General features: G+C 45.0%; 2 pseudogenes across 7 annotated transcripts in view; both read right to left on the reverse strand.

The window, feature by feature from the left end:
• LOC132677337 (cationic amino acid transporter 3 pseudogene) overlaps positions 1-23,435 on the reverse strand; it is a 184,994-nt pseudogene that overhangs the window by 128,673 nt on the left and 32,886 nt on the right. The window lies entirely within an intron of this gene.
• Positions 1-23,435, reverse strand: part of LOC132677836 (cationic amino acid transporter 3 pseudogene) — a 125,199-nt pseudogene that overhangs the window by 68,845 nt on the left and 32,919 nt on the right. Inside the window, exon 1 of one of the 6 annotated variants that reach the window (XR_013556813.2) lies at positions 21,683-21,775. The exons of 4 other annotated variants lie outside the window; for them this stretch is intronic. The product of XR_013556813.2 is annotated as a cationic amino acid transporter 3 pseudogene, transcript variant X1 (transcript). Of the gene's footprint in view, positions 1-6,944; positions 7,017-21,682; positions 21,776-23,435 lie in introns of those variants that run through there. One more of the 6 variants, XR_014137923.1, reaches the window with a different exon arrangement.

The following is a 23,435-nucleotide window of genomic DNA, read 5'->3' on the forward strand; positions in this document are numbered from 1 at the left end:
ATGGACCCACAAACGTATGGCCAACTAATCTTTGACAAAGCAAGAAAGATTATCCAATGGAATAAAGACAGTCTCTTCAGCATTTGGTGCTGGAAAACTGGACAGTGACATGCAGAAGAATGAATCTAAACCACTTTCTTACACCATACACAAAAATAAACTCAAAATGGATGAAAGACCTCAAAGTAAGACAGGAGGCTATCAAAATCCTCAAGGAGAAAGCAGGCAAAAACCTCTTTGATCTTGCCTGCAGCAACTTCTAACTCAACACACTTCCGGACACAAGGGGAACAAAAGCAAAAATGAACTACTGGGACCTCATCAAAATAAAAAGCTTCTGCAAAGTGAAGGAAACAATTGACAAAACTAAAAGGCAACGGACAGAATGGGAGAAGATATTTGCAAATGACATATCAGATAAAGGGTTAGTATCCAAAATCTATAAAGAACTTATCAAACTCAATACCCAAAAAAACAAATAATCTAGTGAAGAAATGGGTAAAGGACATGAATAGACACTTCTCCAAAGAAGACATCCAGATGGCCAACCGACACATGAGAAAATGCTCAACATCACTCATCATCAGGGAAATACAAGTTAAAACCACAATGAGATACCACCTGACACCTGTCAGAATGGCTAACCTTAACAACTCAGGCAACAACAGATGTTGATGAGGATGCAGAGAAAGAGGATCTCTTTTGCATTGTTGGTGGCAATGCAAGCTGGTGCAGCCACTCTGGAAAACAGTATGGAGGTTCCTCAAAAAACTAAAAATAGAACTACGCTACGACCCAGCAATTGCACTACTAGGCATTTATCCAAGGGATACAGGTGTGCTGTTTTGAAGGGACACATGCACCCCCATGTTTATAGCAGCACCATCAACAATAGCCAAAGTATGGAAAGAGCCAAATGTCCACCGATGGATGAATGGATAAAGAAGATGTGGTATATATATGTGGTATATACACACAAACATATATATATATATATATATATATATATATACACACACACACAATGGAGTATATATATATATATACACACAATATATATATACACAATATATATATAGACACAATGGAGTGTGTATATATATATATACACACTATATATATATTATATATATGTATATTATATATATTACATATATATTGTATATAATATATGTATATTATATATATTACATATATATTGTATATAATATATATGTATATTATATATATATGTATTTTTATATATATGCATATATATTATATATATATATATATACACACAATGGATTATTAGTCGCCAATCAAAACAAATGAAATCTTGCCATTTGCAATTACATGGATGGAACTGTATATATATATATACACAATATATATATATACACAATATATATATATACACAATGGAGTATGTATATATATACACTATACACACACACACACACACACACACACACACACAATGGAGTATTACTCGGCAATCAAAACGAATGAAATCTTGCCATTTGCAACTACATGGATGGAACTGGAGGGTATTATGCCAAGTGAAATTATTCCATCAGAGAAAGACAAAAATCATATGACTTCATTCATATGAGGACTTTGAGAGACAAGACAGATGAATATAAGGAGAGGGAAACAACAATAATATAAAAACAGGGAGGGAGACAAAACATAAGAGACTCATAAAGAACAAACGGAGTGTTACTGGAGGGGTTGTGGGAGGGGGGTGGGCTAAATGGGTAAGGGGCACTAAAGAATCTACTCCTGAAATCATTGATGCACTTATATGCTAACTAATTTGGATATAAATTTTAAAAGATAAAAATAATTTAAAAATAATTAAAAGAAAAATAAAAAAATTTAAATATTAAAAAGAGTAGTGAGTATCTTCTGTGCACTGTTAGTCAATCTGAATAGGTTTCATGGAAGAGCAGAAAATCGCCCCATCTTGGAATTATGTATAACTGTTTTGCAGTAAGACATCAGTTTAAGTATCTCTTCAGCTATATATGATCTAATAAATAGAGCCTCTTTTAGGTCTTCCTTCCATGTCCCCCACCAAAAAGACAAAACATTATTCACCACATCTTGAAACAGTAAATCCAGTTTGACCAACTAGACAGATCTAGTTAAATATTTGCTACATATATTTATATGGATCTATATACTAAGATATAACAACAAAAAAAACAACAACTATTGCAGTAATAAAAGTGTAACTTCCCTCCAAGGGAAAGAGAAGAAAGGTCAGATAAATTCCCTCAAAGGCTGGAAAAAAGACTGAAGTAAAAAAGCTCAGTTTATAATAAAGTTAATATCCAACATTATCTCCCACGACTCTTCTGAGAACAGCATGACAAACGGATTACTTACAAGGCATCCTCCCACATATGATCTCAATTTGTACTATATTCTGTTTGCATGTTACTGGGAAGGAGCCTTTGTCTCTCTTTCTAAAATAAAAACCCCTCAAGATAGAACCTGCTTGATTGTCTCTCAATGCAGCTAGGAACCCTAAATCTGCAGGTAAATATTAATAGGTGCAACCAAGACTAGAACTTAAAAGCATGACAGCCCCCAAACTGTATGCTCATTAGACCAAGAAGAAACACAGCCATGCCTTCCAGCTCATCTACCTACCCTACCACCACCAGCCCTAACCTCTCAAATCCCATCCAAGACTGGCAAAAGCTGAATTCCAAGTCAGTGAAAACCTGTCTGGATACAACCTAACACGCTCCAGACCAACTGTATGTAGATCAAATCCATCCACTCCAATATAGACTAAAATCTATGTAGATGTAGACCAACTTGTTTTTGCTTTTTTCCCACAATACATATGGAGTCCCTGCTATCTACAGACACCACACAATTATCAATGCACCATTATTTGAGTAAACAAGCAGATTGCTAGAGCTTTACTACAAGCTGTATAGATTCCATATAATCCACTATCATTCTGGGATGTTTGTCAACAAGGCACTTTTTCTTAGTCATTCTGGGATAACTTCAGAGAAGACAGAAGTGAATGCAATGTTCCTCATTAATTATTTGACATATTTACAGGTTTAGTTTCAGTGAGAATCTACTTTTGGAAATTCTTAACATTTATATCACACCAAAACAAGATGTTCAACTTGACATATCAGATATGCCTCAGCTTCTGCTCTTAGAGGTCTTCAGAAACTTGAATGGGCTACCAGGAAGAACCATAACTAGATTTTTTAAATAGGAATCAGAAAGACAGCTGTGAAAATCCAGGAAGGTTATGCAATTATGGACTAGAGAGTGATGTGATACACTGATATCAACAGTGAAAATCAATTTCTTCTCTATTTCCTATATGATTCTCTACTTTTTAAGCCACTGAGTCCTGTCAACACAGGACACTTAATAAAGCCCTCAGTAGAAAGAAGAATGAAATCCATCTGCCTGTCAACCTTATTTTCCAAACTACAACTGTAATACAGGATGGCCTTTGTCTCCAATGAGCACTGATCTGCAAAAAAATTTTTTTCGAAGAAGTAATGTTAAACAACTTTGTTTTTTTCCCTCAAATCTTTCCTTTCCTTGTAAGCTGATTCAGGATATACATCCAGTTACCCTACTCAACACTATGTCCTGTCTCCACTTTTAGTCTTGCAATTGTGAGGGATCAGAGCCCATGGCTCCTTCTTCCATGTACTTCCTCCCAATATACACCCTCAGTAATACACTGCACACAAAGTGGATTAGGGAAGGCCGACTATCTCTCTGGTCATCTTCTTCATATCTGTAAAGGTGTCCTTCACTCCTCCATGTAAGTACTTAGCTGTCTCTGTCTCTCTGTCCTCTCTCAACACACTGCTTTGTTCATCTCACAGCCCTAGGTGGCTGCTCCACACTGTCACCATCTCCCTTGGAAAGCTAATTTGTTTTGTTTTGTTTTGCTTTGCTTTGCTGTAGGAAAGACACCAGATCATCTGAGTCAAATGAAAGTTGTATCATGCCTCAAAGTCCTGGGTTCTTATCCAAATATAGACCCACATGACATACCTCAAGACCCATCTGCCTCACCCCAGCTCAAGCAACATAATCTACAACACAGAACATCTACCACCACTTTTCACAGAACACTCTTTATCCCTCTTCCTCAGTTCTTCCTAATCTCCACACTGCTTTGTGGTTTCTGGGATAATACAAGAAAAAAAGGACGAAGATAAAATAAAATAATATATTCCAAAAGTCTTATTTATCCATTTGAAATATACTTGTGGAGGAAATTGGCCCTTCCACAGGATTTTGCTTAAACTAAATTTAAAACGAATCTGCCTTTGGGGAGCAAATAACAGCTATCAAATGATAATAGAGAGAAGTTGCACAAGAACTGCAAAAGAGGGACAACCCAAAAAGAAATATTTGCCACCTATAAACAATAAAACAGGTGTTATGCATGGATACCTGTTGTCTGTGTTTCTGGTGTTGGGGTACAGCCCACAATGTACATGGTGGTGGGGAGGGGAGAGGGGGGAGAAAAGTTTAAGACTCCAATGGCCTTTGACATTAAAGAGTTGCAAATATGTTCAGAGATAATAGCAAACAGCCTCGGAGACCCACAAAGCCAGACCTATTTCAGGCTTGTCCTATGAACCTTTATCAATCAATAAAATATGCCGGTCATGCACATAAAGTTGATAGATTCCAAGAGAAATAACAGAGCCATCAAGTTTCAAGGTTATTTAGCACTCACTTATTTATAATATACTTGGGACCTCAGAGAGGCCTTCCTAAAGTGTTTTAAAAACCACTAGGCAGACACACCCCAGGGTAACTTGGTAATCTTTTGTCCTATAGCCTGACCTGGCCTGTAATCAATCATCCCCACACTTTTTAAAATTAGATAAGAAAGGCAGAGAGCTAACTTTAGCAGCAGTAAAAATAGGTATTTAACTCCTAGAGCCTATAGGAAGAAGAACATCAATTCCTCTATGGTGACAGGAGACCACCTTATCAAACTGGATGTGCTAATCTGCCAAGTCAATGCCAATGTCCACCCTAAGGAAATATGACACAGAGACTCTCAGAATCTCCAGTGAGAAAGTGGCAAAACATGAAGGAGCAGCAGAGCCAGATGGAAGAATCTTCATTCAAGGAACATGTCTATGCATATTATGTGCTGAGCCCTGTGGGAAAGACAAAGATTAATAAAGCAAGCTCTGCACCAGGTAAGAAAGGAAAGGCCAGGAAGTATGGCAGGGAAAACAGATAGGAAGAACTCCGCAGGAGAAGTGTCAAGAAATAACCTCCCCTAACTTGTATTTTCTTCAACAGAGTTGAGAACCTTTCTGGTCTGGAGAAGGACAGAGTGTAGGCTTCCAAATCACTCCAACACCAGCAAATCTACCTGTCTTTCCCAAACTCACCAGGCCTCTGGTCTGCACACCTCCCCCACCCCCAATCCAAAGTCTAAGTCTGGAGTCATGAAATACCCTCTGCTCAAACCCCAGAGCATTTGGACAGCCAACCTGCATTCCAAGCCAGCCTTCTTCTTCCTCTTTGGCTCTGTCTCAGTTTTTTTGACAACTCTATAAACAGAAGAAATCATTTACCTGTGGACTGTTCCAGACTCAGAGGAGAAAGACCTGAGAAGAATATTCAAGGCAAACTCATGGACAGGGAGGTTGGCTAAACACAGTAAAGAGTTGGAATGGAGCTTAGAGGGGGCTCTAAAGGTAACTGGGCCTTCAGGGAGGCAGGGCCATCAGGAGACAGGACTATTATGAGGCTGAGGTGTCAGGCAGTATGGCAAAGGGGAAGGGTGGGAAACTGTAAAGGAGGTACATTAGGCAGAATCCTACAGTTGGAGGTGGGCAATGGAAGAATAGAGGGGCCCTCCGTGGGTAAGAAAATGGACTGAGTTCCTAAAGAAGACATTCAGATGTGAACTTAGAAGCAAACAAACTTCCCAGAGCTCTGGGTATGGAGGAGATCCTGGTTTTCAGGAGGTGAATGTGGGAAGCCAGTGAAGCCAACCTATGGTGATTTAGAGGCCAGTCCCAGATCCAGCTAAAGCATCCACTCGGCAGTTCTTTAAATAAGGGTAGAAGCACCCTCCCCACCAGCCACGTCTCTCAGAATCTCCTACTAGGTTTCTCTACCACCACCATCCACTCCCAACACATCACCCATAATCCCCATCAATCCAGGAGTGAAACTAAAAGGGAACTGGCTTAAGCTTCACCACAAGAGATTTCCTGAAACAGTCATTCAGAGTTAATAGCATATTCTAACTTAATATGCAATAAGCATTGGGCTAAAAGAAGTAAGGGAAAATATATAGTCCCTATATAGAGAGCTTCCTTCTCCATATATTTAAAACATGGCTTCCAAGATCCTGAAACAGTGACCAAAGAACATTTCCCAGAACATTAATCTTCCAGCAGAGGCAAGACTTCTCAGAGATGGAGAAGGTGGGACCTACTTAAAGACTGAGAGCTGAATGCACCTGTCATAGACCCAAGAAGGCATGCGTCTCCAGGAAAAAGGGCATGACTGCCTTCTCTTAATAGTGTTGAGATGCCTCTAAACCCTAAATTAGGGTCCTTAAAAACTGAGGTGGAGGTGGAGGGAGGGGACAGAAGGGTAATGGGATGTCCTTAAAGGGACAGAGTCTATACTGAGTACACTAAGGCAGAGCATTGAAAATGGAGCAGAAAGAATTGTTCCAGATGTCAGAAAGAACCTCCAACTGAAGAAAACCAAAAAGTCACATTGACCATGCCCTAACACATCTCCAGGAGTCATGGACCAAAAGCACTATTGAGCACCTCTTATGTTCCAGGTGCTATGCTGGGTGGTGGATGAGTGGCCCAGCCAGGATTACAGAGCCAAAATTCCTAGAAGCAAAGGAGATAGGCTTTGCTTGGAAGGATGGTTGTCAGGACAGAACAGTAGGGAAGGAGCACCTGGAGGTTTCATTTGTGTCTGTTCCAAGAGTCCTAGGCTGTCTTCCCCTGCTTCAAGGTAGGATTTTCCCAGATGTGCATCTGCTTGAGGGAAAGAAGAGCGGGTTCAGGGGGATAGTCAGTCTATTCTTGTATCAGGTCCCAAGAGCAATGCTTTCCTTTTCTTCCTATGCTATTCACTACCTTCTGGGTAGAAGGTAGGGGTTGGGGAAATACCAGGAGCCCCAGATAATCAGCAGGTAATGAGAAGAACTTGCCCAGGTGCCCTACTTACCTACCTGCCTTAAGCCAGCAGTGGTGATCAGGCATCCTGGAGACCTTAGGGCCATGCTTTAGACTTGACCCAGAGCCTGGACCTTGCAGGGCTTATATCCCTGGTCCCACTGAGCCTTGTGAGGACCCTCAGTGGCCTAGACCACATTCCCCCATATCCTAGCATGTTGCTATCCCTCCTTCCTTGGCAGGGCCTTCAAAAATCCTGGTGGGTGACCTCATGAATTTACACCCACTACAGGGTCTCCCATAGAACCCCCTGCAGGTCAGGACTGAGCTCCAGTCCCTCTTCTTTGCCATGCAAGGCTTGGCCAAGTTCATTCCAAGCTGCCCATTGTCCCATCCAGACCAAAGCCCCCCAACTGCAGATTTATCCAGGTGGACTTGCTTTGGCTTTCCAATGCAGTGGCACACACATCTCTCAGCTGTGGGCTCCCTCTCAGCCCAAGGGGGTGCCCTTGACTCTCAGCCACTTCTGTCCTGTCCCAGCCCTGCTGAGCTACCCTTTGGGGGCAGAGAGAGTAGAAAGTGAAAGAAAGTCTCTTGGAAACCTCTCCTCTTCCCCTCTCTCTTCCCACCACCTCCACTCTCTTCCTGCCCCCTCCCCCAAACAAGGAGCCTCCAGAAGGAAAGGAGGAAGAAATCTTTCTTAGGGGAACTTGCTAGGTTTTTACAAATTGCTTATCCTGCTCTTCTTTCCTCCCTATCGGACGTGACCCCACAAAACCTGTCCCCTCGGTTGTGGTAAAGCCCCTGGACAGTGGGCAGGGGTGGCAGAGGACAGGAGCAGCCACTGCCCTCACCCCCGCTCTTCCCTGTACCTTCCCCCTGGCCTGCCTTTCCAGGGATTAGTGAACCTCTCCTTGATGGTCCTTCCTCTCCCCCTTCCACTGCTACTACTGTCTACTGCTTCTCCCTGAGGAGGTAGTGCTTTTATTCTTTTAAGGGGGAGGGAGGAGGAGAAGGAGGTAAACGAAAGATCCTGTCCCAGAGACTACAAAATGTGAGACTGGAGACGGGGCAGAAGCAGGAAAGGTAACTGTAATCAGTTCATAAGGTGGGTTGTTTGGGGACAGGACCTAATATCATTCTACTAGAATAACTATCAGGGCAAAACACATCAAGGGGAGCAAAACAAGGAACCACTAGGGCCAGAGGCAGGACAAGAGATAGATTGTAGGGTACAGGGTAAACTGGGGTTCTCTAGGGATGATAGGTGCTTCCCGTAAGTAGAGAAATACAGTCACAGTGTCTCCATCCCACTTGACCCCTAGCTCCAGCCTTGGCCTTTTCTTCCCATCCCCCTCCCACAGGACAGAAGCTGTGGCCCTGCCATGTCATTGTGTTCCTGTGTCCCCTGCATGTTCCCCACCCTTCACTCCCTCCTTTTTTGTGGACCCCATTACAATATTTTAAGTCAAAAAAAGAAGAAGAAAGGAAAAGAAGTGACCAAGACTGGGAGGGGGGGTTGGAATCAGAGGATACAGAGTTGGGGCCATAAGTCTCTCCTGGAGGAGGGGACACAATGTGGGGACCTGGAAAGTGGAGCCCATGCAGGTGATTTCACATGAAGTGTCTGAACCTTGAAGAGTGGGAGGAGGGAAGAGGTGAGGAGGCAGGGGTGTGAGTCAGAGAAAGAAGAAGAGGCTGGAAGACACAGATAAGAGAAGCAAGGAAGAGAGATGGAAGGGAGAGCAAGAGAAGGAACAAGGATGGAGAGGCAGCAAAAGGAGACAGATGGGAGGAGATGTGTGAGAGAAACTAAAAGGCACGCAGGATGAAACTCACAAAGATATATATGATGGGAAGAGACACCCTCAGAGACTGAGGGAGGGAAGCAGGGAGGGAGACAGCCAGAACCACACTGGAACCAGCCAGGACAGCCAGAACCAGTCCTGGAAAATCAGAGACAAAAAAGTATTGGCAGTCAGAGAGACAGGCCCACAGACAAACAGATCTGACTCACAGAGATGAAGGTAAAGGAGGAAAGTAGGAAGGAAGAAGACAGGGCTGTGGTGAGGAGTGGGAAGGGAGTAAGACAAAGAGAGAGAAGGAGGTAAGTGCAGAACAGGAGGAGGGAGCTAGGCCAGGGAGGGGTACATATATTTGCTTTAGGACCCTCTTCCATCTCACCTGCTCCCTGCTGAGCTCGTCCCCTCTCAGGCGCTGCTGGGTAGAGGATGTGCCCAGAAAGCTGACAGGGTGAAGCTGCTGCCATTGCTGCCCTGGGCTCTCTCCCAGTGCCAAACTGGCGATCCCAGAAACCCCTACATGGATATAAAAACTGCCTCCCCTACCCTTGCCCCCAAAATGCTATAAACAAAAGACTCCTGAGCCCAGTGCTAAATCTTTCACAGTCAATGCAGCCCATCACAACCAGTGCAAGGGAGAGTGGGGGCCAAGGAGAAGAGAAACAAAGGCAGGCAGGCAGGCAAGGGAGGCTGACAGGCTCTGGAGAAAGTGCTGCAGGGACACACTGGTTAGGGATCACGTGGGGAAGAAGGAGAAGAGGGTAAGGACCAGGACTATGTCTGCATTGAGAGCTAAATAAGCACCATGCAAAATATAAGCAAAATAAGATATTAGAGACTGTCCATTCATGGGGGTCAACAATGTAGACACCTTCTGAGCAGTCTCCATCAATGCCTTCAAGCAGCTCTGAACTAAAAGACCCCACAAATCTATATATGCAACCTACAAAAGGAGAAACTGAGGCAAAGAACAGAAACCTTCAGACATGTGTACATGCTTGAATCTGGGTTTCAAGGGACCAGTGAAGAAGCAACTAGGCAAAAGTATAAAGATCTAACACTGGTCCCTGTCTTTTTCCCCAGGCTTTCCTGGGGCTCTGCAAAGACTATCTCCCCCAGCTCCTCCCAGGGACAGTGGAGACCCTAAGAACATTAACTCAAGCAATCTAAAGGGAAATTATTCTCCCCACCCCCATCCCTGCCTGCTACATTTGAAGGTCCTAGAGGCCAGATGTCTGGCCAGAGGTGAAAGAGTTTCTTTAGCAGCAGGAGGGAGAGTAGAGAGGAAACCTTCCAGAAAAATCCTCAGAGAAGTCTAGGGAGCAAAACCCACCAGGTCCATCCAACCCCTATGGACATTTAAAAGTTTAATAAAGTTCAGGATGTCCAGGGCTTCCATGTAATTAAAGCCAGGAACTGGGTAATTACGTTTATTCTCCAAGTTCTACCCTTTACTCTTCCCCACCTCCATGGACACACATCGTTTATGAAACACACAGACCAGATCCTGTACTTCAGAAACTGCCTCTACTAGAGATGGGGTTAATTTTAGCAAAAGAAATTTAGAATGCACTTTGTAGGATTTCCATAGAGCAGAGTTGGTAGTGCTAGAACCAGAGAAATATACACAGATCATTTATGAAACACATAGGACCAGACCCTGTCTTCAGAAACCGCCTCTACCAGAGACAGGGTTAATTTTAGCAAAAGAAATTTAGAATACACTTTGAAAGGATTTCCATAGAGCAGAGTTGGTGAGTGCTAGAACCAGAGAAATACACACACACACACACACACACACACACACACACACCAAACAGGATAAAGAAATCTCCCTGTTGGGGCTCCTGGGTGTCTCAGTTGGTTGGACGTCTGACTTTGGTTCAGGTCATGATCTTGTGGTTCGTGAGTTTGAACCCCATGTAGGGCTCTATGCTGACGGTTCAGAGCCTGGAGCCTGCTTTGGATTCTGTGTCTCCCTCCCTCTCTTTCTGCCCCTCTCCTGCCCATGCTCTGGCTCTCAAAAATAAATAATTGTTAAAAAATTAAAAAAAAAAAAAAAAAGAAAGCTCTCTCTTGACTGCTATTTCTTTCCCCATGGGATTGGCCTCCACATAATGTGTCCTACATCAGGCAACAAAACATAGTCTCTCTGAACTTTAGGAAATTAATTCTCCTCTAAGCCTAAGCTCCAGGAGGGAGATGATTGCTTCCTTCCTCCAGTCAACACAAACATTCTTAAGAATTACACAGCCTATGTAAGAGCCCCAAACGCAGAAGCCTAGTTTGCTGTCCTATCCCCCAAGGCCTACCTCTGCTGTTGGATTTCAACCTCTCTGCCCCTCTCAGTGTCCATTCTCTGGACTCACTCTGTAAATTCAGCCCACGGGGATGAAAAGCATCCCAAGTGAGGAGAAGACAGGGCCCTTATCTGGGATGTGAGAAGAGAGACACCTAAGACAAGAAACCTGAGGGGTAGGGGGAAGCACATAGTCTAATAGAGTGTATACAGAACCTTCCAGTGCCTAGGGACCTATGGAGGAGGATGCAAACAGAGATTGAGAATACCAAGCAAGATCAGAAGGAAGGAAATGCCAGGTTTAGAAGCTGGGTTGCAATGTGCTTGGGAGACAGAAGACTGATGTGTGCAGCAGTTATAGAGAGCATCAGCTGAGAAGATGACAAAGATGAGGAGGAGGAAGGTTGAAAGTGCCTAGTACATTTATTTTTTGCCGTTGTTTAAATTCAAGTTAATTAATATACAGTGTAGTCTTGGCTTCAGGATAAAGGATTCATCAGCGATTCATCACTTATATATGATACTCAGTGTCATCCCCGAAAGTGCCCCCCTTAATGCCCATCACCCTACCACATCACCCCCCCAGTTTGTTTTCTGTATTTAAAAGTCTCTTCTAGTTTTCCTCCCTCTCTGTTTGTATCTTATTTTTTCCTTCCCTTCCTCTATGTTTATCTGTTGTGTCTCTCAAATTCTACACGAGTGAAATCATATGCTGTCTTTCTCTGACTGACTTATTACATTTAGCATAATTCCTTCCATGTAGTTCCATGCATAGAGTTGCAAATGGCAAGATTTCATTCTTTCATCACTGAGTAGTATTCCAGTATGTATGATGTATGTATGTATGTATGTATGTATGTATGCATGTGTGTGTGTATATGTGGTGTGTGTGTGTGTGTGTGTGTGTGTGTGTGTGTGTATATATATATATATATATATATATATATATATATCTTCCTTATCCATTCATCAGTTGGTGGACATTACGGATGTTACCTAATTTGGCTATTGTCAATAGCGCTGCAATAAACAGTGGGGTGCATGTGCCCCCGAATCAGCATTTTTGTATCCTTTGGATAAAAGGATATCCTTTGGACACAGGCCAAACTGGAACTCTGAGCGGGCAGAAGAGCCCCCATGGAAGCGGCAGGGGCAAAGCCCAGGAACCACACCTGAAATCCAGCAGGAGAAGGGTCAGTGGGAGAGAGCACCCCAGCAGAAGTACACTGAGGACCAGGACTCACACTGGGAGGTGACTACAGCTTCAGGCAGCACCTGAGAGTGGGGAAGGAGGACCTGCAAGGAGAGGCCAAGCAAGGTGTAGACAGAGCAGAAGATAATGACACAGAAGAACCAGGTTACAGAATCTAGGACACCAGGGAGTGAGAGGTAGTGATGGCCTGGGCTCAGAAAGATTCAGTCCAGGAGGAAGTATGAAAAGTCTGAGCAAGGGAGAGAACCTGCAGAGTGAATGTGGAACTGAGGCAAATCGAGGAACCCACGGATAGAGGCAGTGCTCAGAGAGGGGGAGCAGGAGTCAGCCTCAAAGAGTGCAGAGAAGGGGGGTGAGGTGGAATTGGGAAGGATTGAAGGAGGTGGCACGCACACACACACACACACACACACACACAGACACACACACACTCTTACAAGGTGAAAGGAGCAGTTGTCTGCTTATTGGATTCCAGGTTCCAGTGAGGGATTGAGGCTGCCCTGCCCCTCCCCACTTTATCAAGTGGGATCACTGGAAATTCTGGAAATGCACTCAAGGTCCCCCTCTGCCAGGTATCTATGAGTCTGGAGAATTCTGTGAGAAGAGGAGTGAGGTGAGACAGGAGGCTCACAGAAGGTCTTTGCAGGGTGTGCAGAACAGAAAGACTGAGAGCTTTGCCTCTGCATCCTGGGTAAGAACTGCCCAGCGGCTCTTTGAACCCCTCAGAGAGGTCACCTTGGTTCTACCGGTCAAGGGAAGACGTGTGGCAGGTCTTCAAATATGGGAAGGGGAACAGAAAATATGCGTGTTCCCCTTTTGTCTCTTCATGGCACCTGTAACTCTTCTTGTACGTAGGAAGCTATCAATAAAGTTATTTGCTCATTGTTCAGTGGGTACCCCAAAATAAATGTCTAAATCAGTAGATATCAATCCCTTTCAATAATCAATCGCACACCCACCCCCACTCACTCACCCCCAGCAAGTCAGTATCAGCAGCCAGGACAATTTCCTGCCAAACCTTCCAAGCACCCTAGTGATCATGGGACCTGAGCTCAAATTCCAGTCATTCCAACAGCTCCTCCTCCATCATTTACCTGGTGTCCCTCCCTCCACCTCTCCCCCTTACCCATCCAATGCAACTTGGCCCCCTGGATGTCTCCCCCAAGACAAACAGTCACTAATTAGCACTGAGCACTAGAAGGGGAGGGTTAAGGGCAGTGTAGTGGGTGGGAGGAGATTCCAGAGCTAGCAGATAAGGAGTCTCGTCAGCATCTGTCAAATGTGACATCTCCCTCCAGCATCCCTGTCTCATGCCTCCTGGCTCCTGCAAACCCATCTCCCTGCTGAGGCTGAGGGACTGAGCTCAGGTGCAAATTCATGGAAACCTACACACATAATCTCTGGTCTGCTCCAGACCCATTTTCTCCAGGAATGTCACTACCCCTGCCATCTTTCCTTGAAAACTCCCGAAGACCCTGAGAGCTGAGGTTTTAGATGGATCCTAAGGAGGACAGAAGTTGCTCTCACTGCTCAATATCTTGATCTCAGTCCCTTGTCTCCATAGCACATCCCCAAAAGCAGAACTTAAAACCTCAGACAATGGCAAAAAGAGATAGATCTCAGGAAGACTTTTCCAGCCTTAAGGAGGTCATGAGTGCCTCCAGAAACCAGGAGATATGGGGAAAAGATGTGATTAGACTGCCAAACATCTCTTCTCCTCTTGTAGGCAATTTGTACCAGAGGGTAAGGGGTGCTGTACTTCCCCTGGGAACTTGAGAGGAACATTCTCAGCAGCAACCTGCAAAGGGCTCAGAGGCCACAAGAGGGCAGCAGAGAATAGCTCCCCTTGTAGAGCCAACCAGGACCCAGAGTGCTGAGATAAGGCTGGGCTGCCCAGACTGGGGGAGTCTTTGGCTCCAGCAGGAACCCATGAATTTCCCAATTCTGGAACCCCTGTACAGCCTTTGCCCATGGCATTCCTCATTTTCTTTGACCCCTGAAATGCCATCACCCACTGCAGCCCCCTTCCCTTTTCTGGTCCCAGAACTGGGGCTGCTGGCCCAGAAGGGCTGTGTGGTTTTTCATACAGCAGGGGACATCCCAGCATGGAGGTGACACTTCACAGGGTCTCAGCTGATACCTAGAGCCAGAAATGGAACCACATTTTCTTGCTTCTCATTCCAGGGGTCTTCCCATCTGTTCTGACTGTTGCACCTAAAGAAAAGCACACTTCATAGGCCCCAGTGGGAAGCCTGCTCACAAACCGTGGTTTACAAAACCCATCAGAGCTGCACCCTTCCCCATGTGATACATGTTCACATACATGACGGTACACACAGGACTGTTAACCACAGAGCACAGACACGTACACCACAAACACCATGCACTGCACACCGTCACCCTCAGCACTTACACCCCTCTGCCCTTCAGAGTCCCACAGCCCCTGACCCTCTCCCCCTACTTCCTGAGCTGGAAGAGCAATGTCTCTTCATTCATCATTTGCTCTTTGTCCTGTTTTCCCAGAGGCTCCTCAAAGCTGCAGACAGGGAAACACTTTCCAATTCTAAAATTCTAACTTTGTCCCTGTTTGACACAGCAAAGCTTGGAGTAACAGGAAAAACAGAGGGGAAACAGAGGGGAAACCAGTGGTTTCTGAACTCCGTTATCTCAATCTGCCCTGTTGATCATGGTCTTCCTGCCCAGGAAACGTCTGACCCATCCACGAACCACTAGACTTATCCCCACATCCTCTCAGCGTCCCTACACTCTGGATCCATGTCCCTTACAAAGAGACCACTTCCATAATTTGGGGGCAGGGTGCTGGGCTCCATTTCACAAACTCAACCTGGTCTTATAGACACAAAGACTCAGTAGAACTTCCCAGCATAAGGGGTCTGAAGAACCTCAGCTTGTGTGAAATTCACTAGGAATGTAGGAATGGCCTTACCAGAGGCCTCCAAGAGACAAAGACATGTTTTGGGCCTGTCTGGCTAGTACTGACAGAGACAAAAGTTTTCACTGTGATTGTAGTCATCCCAGCCTCAGGAGGTGGCACACAAAGACTTCTGGGGACTCTAAGGCCTCGGGCAGAATGGGTGGAGCCTAGAGTTAGGAACTGCAGCCTGGTTAAATCTTTCCCAAATCCTGATGGGGGTGGAGTTGGGGGACACAGTAGGCCTGAACCCTCCACTGTCTGGCCCTCCCTGTTCAGAGCAGGACATCCAAGGTCTTCCAACGCAAGCCCTGACTGAAGGCCTTAGGACCAAGTCTCCACCCAGCCTCAGACCCAGGACCCAGATGGCATCCCCCTGTGTCTGGCAGGGCAGAGACACCCACTGCTCAGGCCACCCAACCCCCACACCCCAAGCACAGACAGCCTTTCTATTCTGTCCTCCCAACTCACCCCACCCCATAACACAGCCTGAATCCTGCTACAAATGTGCACAAATCAAAGACATCTTCGGCTATGAGTCTTCAGGCTCTCCTTGGACAGGACACACATATACACATGTGTGGGAAAATAGGTTCTGCCTACACAAATGGGTTAGAAAAAAGCTTAGGGCAGAAAGCTGCCACCATGGGGCACAAGCACACAATGTTACTTAGAAAGATATTGTAATGGGATCACAAGTAACTTGTTTTATCACCTGCAGGAAATTACTTTCCATCTGATGCCAATATACTAATGTACTTTGATCGCAAACTCCACTTGCCCCCCAGACCCTTTGCTTCTTGCACACACAAGTTAATGATTACTATCTGATTGTTTGCTTCATGTTCACCACAGGTGTAAGATCTTGAGCACTCAATAAGTACAGAGACAAAATCCCTGTTCAGGGCTCTTGTCTCAACCAGGACATTAGCCTCTCTTGTATTCAAGTCTGCATCCACGCTCTCTTGCTGGACAACAGAGAACTCCAGACTCGTAGTCTGTGACAGATGGGGACCCCGACGTGATGAGAAGAAAAGCCTATGTGACAAGAGGTCAATGTGGCTATAAAGTAATGTGTACTCAAGGACTGCAGAATGCCACGGAATGACTAGAGCTATAAAAGAAAAAGTGCATGGGACTTTAATCTCTCCAGACGAGGTAAGAGAAAAGTGAAACTATATTAATATTTGCTGCTGTGGAACTTTTGAGAGAATTTATGGGAGACTCCCTATCCCCAGGACAGAACAGTACACTCATATACCACTCCTTAAATTATTAATGATTATCCAGCAACACTCCTCTTGATTTTCTGAGCAAGGAAACTTTGACCTAGACATCTGGGAACGAATAGGTAAAACAATAAAATCATGCCATATGGAAGGCACCAATGTTCCACCTGAGGTCATTCTTACATGGTCTATTGTCCCTACGGTCATTCTCCCCCTGAGTGCGAATAATGTTTGTGAAGATATAGACCCACCCAAAGTAAATAAAAATTTTTCCAAGGAACTTAAGCCTCCTTATTGTCAGCCAGCACCTTTGGCATCCCTACATCCAGAGAACGCTGACTATCTCCTTTGTCATTGGAAAAAATCTAACCTTTTAAAGAATCAAAAGATTCCCTCTGAGGACATCCTTACCCCAATGCTACAACCTATTAAGAATGCCCTTACAGTGTTTACAGATGCCTCGGGTAAAGCTCACCAGGTTTCTTGTGTTTGTAAAACTGGAAAAAACTGGAAACATATATTATACACTGGACCAGTCGCTACCTAACATTTAGAACTACGAGCCATATTATTAGCTATAGAAACCTTTTTCCAACCCTTAAATATTGTCTCCGAGATGTCAAGGAGCAAAGACCACCCACTTCAGACTTCCCACAGTGTTCCAGGTAAAAATTAACCATGGGGAACAAATTGTCTTAGATGGACTCAAATGTAAGTTTGTTGTTTGATAGACATGTCTATCAAAGGTCAATTAAGCTCATGTTATGACTTAATGTAATGGTTGACTTTGTCTCCTAGTTTTCACGGGTAATTGTTACAATAGCTATCAAAGACTTCGGTAACCTAAAAAGTTTTTCTTGCATGATAAATTGGGATTGAATTCATTGTACATCTACACCTTTTCTAATTAGAATGGGATGTGAAAGGATTGATTACTAAACAAGGCTTATCTGCTTTTGGCTTCTTATTGCAGAGAAACTAAGGATATTTGGGTCTGATGGTAAACATGCTTTGTGCTTTATAACTTTCTGAGAATTTTTTAAATGAATTTCCCAAGATTTAATTTGTAAATTAAGCCTTTTGACCAATTAGGCTTCTTTGGTATGCTAAGTTACTCTGGAAGCACTGTCAAACATATAATAATCCTTAGGTTACATTTGAGTAAATGCTATAACTATTCTAGAGATTATATGCAACTCCTACTTTTAATATTTTTTGGTACAAGGTAATCACTTGATACTCTAATTGTTTAAGTGCTATGTGTCACAGAAATAATTGAATTGACTTATCAATTATATTAGATCTTTAATCATGTCCATTTTTTAGTCTTTCTGTCATAGTTCTGTGACTCTTGTTGGAAGACTTCACTGCTATAACTTCTGGTACACAGACAATCCTTCCTTCTCAAGAAGGCTCTGGTTGCCCTCAACTCTATCTTTCTCTTTCATAACTCCCCTATACCTACCCCAACTGAGCAATGTTGACCCATAGGTAGCAGCATCTCTATGCCCCTATTCATCAGGAAGAAGTTACAGAAGAGAAGATCATCCACTCTCAGCAATCTTAAAGACTTTAATAGTCAAAATTGCTCGGGGCGGGGGGTGGGGGTGGGGGGGATGATGTGGGATACAAAGGCAGAGGTAAATGGAAGACAAAATTAAACTCCTTATAATATGCAAAGCCAAGCAGTTGTAGGATGAGCACATAGTCAACTTAATACCTTAAAAAAAAAAAAAAAGGGGGGGAATTACCCATGGCTGTCTACATTACAACCTCAACTTCTCCTTGATTGCACTACGATCACTCTTAACATTTTAAATCTTGACCCTCAAGGACTAACTGCAGCTGAGCAACATTCTTCTAAATTAGATAAACCCTCTCATCCTATAGTGCTATACAAAACCCCCAAAGGGGCACCCACATGGATTGGACCCACTAAACTCACCTGGGGTAGAGGATATGCTTGTGTTCTTTCAGATCTTGAGCCTCTATGGAGTGGAGACCCCCCAGGATATCTTTCAATAAACCAGGACTTCCAGAGAATGACTCTGAATGAGCAACCACCACCCCGTTCTTTCAAGATGGAAGAAGCCTATTCATTGACTCCTCATTCTGAAACCATTCCACAAACTCAAGTCCTTGCCCCTGATATAACATGGGGAAGGCTTAAACACCTGTCTAACAAGGCCAGCATCCTCTTAAAACACAATGGTATTGCATATATCCACAATTTGCATCTGATGGCCATGATCTCCATCACTGGTATTCATTAAACAGGCAAAGGTGATTCATAAGCCTCTTAATCGTTGTGATCCTAGTTGCAGTAAGCATTATAGACTCTGCTACTGTTACTGGAATAAGTCTTCACCACACTATCAAATTGCCCATGTACTTAACCAAGTTATGGCCAACACTAACAAAAAGCTAATAAGCCAAACTTCTATACACAAATATTGGCATGCTTCAAAGCACCTGAGGTTCTGTTGAATTTATAGGAAAAAGACAAAAGGCACTAATCCTCCATTATAACTCTGGGAAGCAGAATACTTTTACTATGTCTCTTTTTATGCTTTTGCAGAATCACCCTCCAAACCACTTGATAGCAAAAATGGATCAGGAGCTCATCATGACAGTCCTTGCATGTAAACTTAAGAAAATGAAGAAAAACAAAAAAGGGGAACTATGGGGAAATAAGTTCTACTTACACAAATGGGTTAGAAAAAGCTTAAGGCAGAAAACCGAAACCACGGGGCAAAAGTCCCCAAGGTCAGCTAAGGAGCTATTGTAATCGGATCATGAGTAACTTGTTATATCACCTGCAGGAAGTTACTTTCCTTTTGATACCAATATACAAATGTACTTCAATCACAAACTCCACCTGATCCCCAGACCCTTTGCTTCTTGCACAAGTTAATAATTAGTATGATTGTTTTTCTTCACATTCTCCACATGTTTAAGATCATTGGAGATCAATAAATATGGAGACAAAACCCCTGTTTGGGGCTCTTGTCTCCTCCTGGACATTAGCTTCTCTCGTATTTAATTCTGTGTCCACTCTCTTACTAGACAAGAAAGAACTCCAGACTCCTAGTCTGCAACACACACTCATATGCTCACACTCATACAAACACATATTCTCAAAATACACACAAATACACACCCACACATCACAAACATTCTCACATGTGTGCAACACAAAGACACATACAAACTCTTATTTACAGACAGGCATGCACTCCCGTAATTATATACTTTCATGCACTCATCAGACACACCTTGCACACATACATGCCACTCTATTCCTTCTTTTAAGGATCCAGTGCCCAGACCTCTAGATTCTAGAGAACTAGAATGCCCAGGAAAAGCATGAAATTACACAGGAAACCTATTTCCAGCTTTCTGGCCCACACTGGAATCCCTTTGCTACATTCCCCTTCCTGCCACAGAGTCTCTAGGACTTGGGCCCAACCACCAAAGCAGAACTGCGGATACAATACATTCCTTCATACACCAAACACTTTAGAGCATCTATCTGCCATACCAGTCCTACACCTCCTACCCCCAGGCCTGAACTGAGGCAGACACATAACAGAGTAAGACCTTCTGCCCAGTAGTGTGGTAGAAACAGCAAGAGCACAGGAGCCAAGGACTTGAGTTCAAATTCTAGAACTAGGTTCAAGTCTAGGTTTCATCACTTATATGGTGAGAATAATAAAATATGCCTAATAATTGTGGAAGAGTAAAACAGGTAAAGCTTCCATCAGCCATGTGTCCACCCTTGGAAAACCATCTCATTCCATTCCCCAGCCCCTGTGGTGAGCATCTCCCCAACATTTCTCTAGTCCTGGGTCTCTGAAATAGAAATCAGTCTTCTTCAGGCTCAGACCACCAGGTGCCCACACTAAGGGAAATCTGATCTCAAACTTGGCAAGCTCCATTCCCCACCCTCAACCTACTATGCCCCTGCCCCTCCTGATCCATCATGCCTCTTGCCCCTTTACAGGTTGCATTTTCCCTAAAACCTTTAATGAGGCTAACCACTGTCCCAAAGTTCTCCATGGAGCACTGAGCCCACACAACAGATGGGCATGAAGGGTTTAATCATCTCCAGGGGAGTCCTCCAGTTGTCCTTAAATTCCCTAAATTACTCCTATCTGAAACATTCTTTATACACAGAGCAGGAGACAGTTATATGACAGGACTTGGGGTGATAAGCAGATGTGGGTGAGATTGTGTCACTACATGAATACTAAAAAACTGTTCCAGAGAAACCCCATTAGATTCTGCCCTCAGAGTTGAGAAGCAGCCCAGCCCACCCCTACCCTGACTGGCACACACTCAGGTGTCTTGGGCTAAGGGGAGCAGGTACCGTACCCCTATCCCTGCTCTTCAGGTGGCCTCCTAAGCTCCCCTCTAGAGTCAATCCTCAGCCTGAGTGGGAAGTGGCTCTGGAGGTGTTATCCTCACCTTCCTAGGACCCTCCAAGGACCCACAAACACCCTGCTTTCCCTGCCACAACCTGTACTCCCTATACTCCTCCCAGGCTCTGACTGCTTCTGAAGTGCTGTCTTCCCCTCCTCCCAGTGGGATCCTCCTCAAGTCCTCCTTCCAGACAACCCACCACCCTGACCATCTCTGACTTTCCATCTGGCATTGCTCCATCCTGGTTCCTCCACCTCCCTGCCCTGCCCATACCCATCCCTCTGACCCCCTCCACTGCCCACCTCCCACCCTGTCCTCTCCCATCTTGACCACTTTCCACCCCAACCAGCCTGCCTCCCTCCCCTCCTGGTTCACCTCCCCACACAATACCACCTCCCAGTGGGCTCCACTCTCCCATTACCTCCATCTCTCCACCCTGCTGCATCCTACCGTTTTGCCCCATTCCAAGTCATTTCTACGCCAGCCTTCACACCTTTCCCACCCTTCAGAATCTAGGGAGTAGAGCAGGGCTCAGAGCCCAGTGAAAGGATGGACATTTGTCCCTTCTCTCTCTTCATACCCTCTGCCTGCTGTCCCCCCTCTCTTCCTGGGGACAGACCTGATCGGGTGTTAACGAAAGCGGAAGAGACATCTCCTCGTCAGCAAAGTGCTGGGCTGGGGTGCTCACAGGAATGGAGTGACCAAGGAAAACCTCCTAGGTAACTCATTCCCAACAGGAGGAAGCCCCGCCCACCATCGCGAGCCCTGTCCCCTCCTCAATGGCCTCAGCAGGGCGGGGTCAGCCCACAGCCTGGCCCTGCCCCAGGACCGTTGGCCTACCTGGGAACTCTGGACAGCCTAATTACCCGGTCACCACAAAGCCACTCCATCTTCAGAGAGCACAGAGGAAATGGTGACTGTTCCCATCAGGTCGTCCCACCACCTGTGCCTCCACTTACACTGGAGGGAGACTCCCCCTCAGCTGCTAGAGCAGGTTTGCAGAAGAAAAAAGTAACCTGCGCAGTCTCTGCATCTTTTCTCCTCCCAAGATCAGGGATGTCTGAGAGCCCATCAGAGGGCACGTAGTTTCGCAATTACTTTGTATGTGCAGGAGGGGACTCGTGCCTCCACATGGAAACCAAGGATTCCCCCAGAGTCTCCCTTGTTTCCTGCCTGTTTGTTGCATGTGGACTCCCCTTCCGCCACCACACATTGCTGAACCCCAACATTTATGGGGAGAGGATCTCCCTCTATGGGTTCCTTTTCTTCTTGCCCTCTCCCTGTATCAGGCCCAGGATTTCTGCTTCAGAAAACAAGCCCCGCTGTCTGCTCAAGAGAAGTTCATCTCTCCTCTCACTTGGATCTTTCTTGCTGCTCTAAGTCATCATTCTGTCCCCAGGGAATTGTGGGGCTCTCTCCCAACCTTCCCTTCCCCCATGCATTTAGGGTCTCCATGGTATGTCCCAAATATCTAGGTTCTAGATCCCACGTTTCCAAGCCAAGAGGCTTCTGGGCTCTTGAGATCAATGCAGCGGCTGTGGGCTCTGAGGATCTGCCTGGGCTGCAAGGGAAAGGCGGTGGTTCCTGGGGTGAGAATGGCCCAAGAACACTTTGGAGCTTGGTGCATACAGCAGGTGTGTAATATGTGTGACAGGCCCATCAATAAGCTGGGTTTGGGGAGGTGAGGAAGGGTAGAGGGGAAGGAATGAGGCTGGACTGGTCTGAAGTGTCTGATCCCCATTCTCTTCCCTTCCCCTCTGGGCCACCTGGAAAGAATATGCTTTAATATAGGACTTGAGCCTTGGGTCTTTCCTAAGCAGAGGGGGATGTCTTCCCCTTCATCCACCTCCACCCAGCCCAATTCAGGACACCAGGACACTCATGCCCAAGAGCTCAGGCCACTCTACCCCCACCCCAACAGCCACACACACCCTCTCTTCAGCCAGGGAACCCAGATCTCTGAGCTTTCACCTAGCACACCAGGCCGAATGCCCCTATTCTGGCAGAATCTTAAGTGACATCTAGAAGCAGCCTGGACCTGTCCAGTCACCTAGTATTCCTGAAGCATTTGTCAGCACTCTTAGCCTGCATGAATGATTAACTAACCTTCCCTTGTATTCCTAATATAGATCATGTATTATTCCCGAGAAAAGAACAGAGCCCTTCTGCATATCATGAAACAGAAACCAGAGTCTCTTGCACAACCCTTTACCCCTCATCAAGCAACCACACCCACCTGCACTGAGATAAAATTTGGAGCTGATACCAGTTATCTGCAAGTTCAACAAATGTTACAGACCACTGTACTCCCTTTACTGAGGAACATCCTAAAGCACCTTTAAACTCCTGGGCCAGGTGAAAACCTCAGATCT

This window comes from Panthera onca, chromosome B4, assembly GCF_046562875.1.
Source record: "Panthera onca isolate mPanOnc1 chromosome B4, mPanOnc1 haplotype 2, whole genome shotgun sequence".
NCBI classification, from domain to species: domain Eukaryota; kingdom Metazoa; phylum Chordata; class Mammalia; order Carnivora; family Felidae; genus Panthera; species Panthera onca.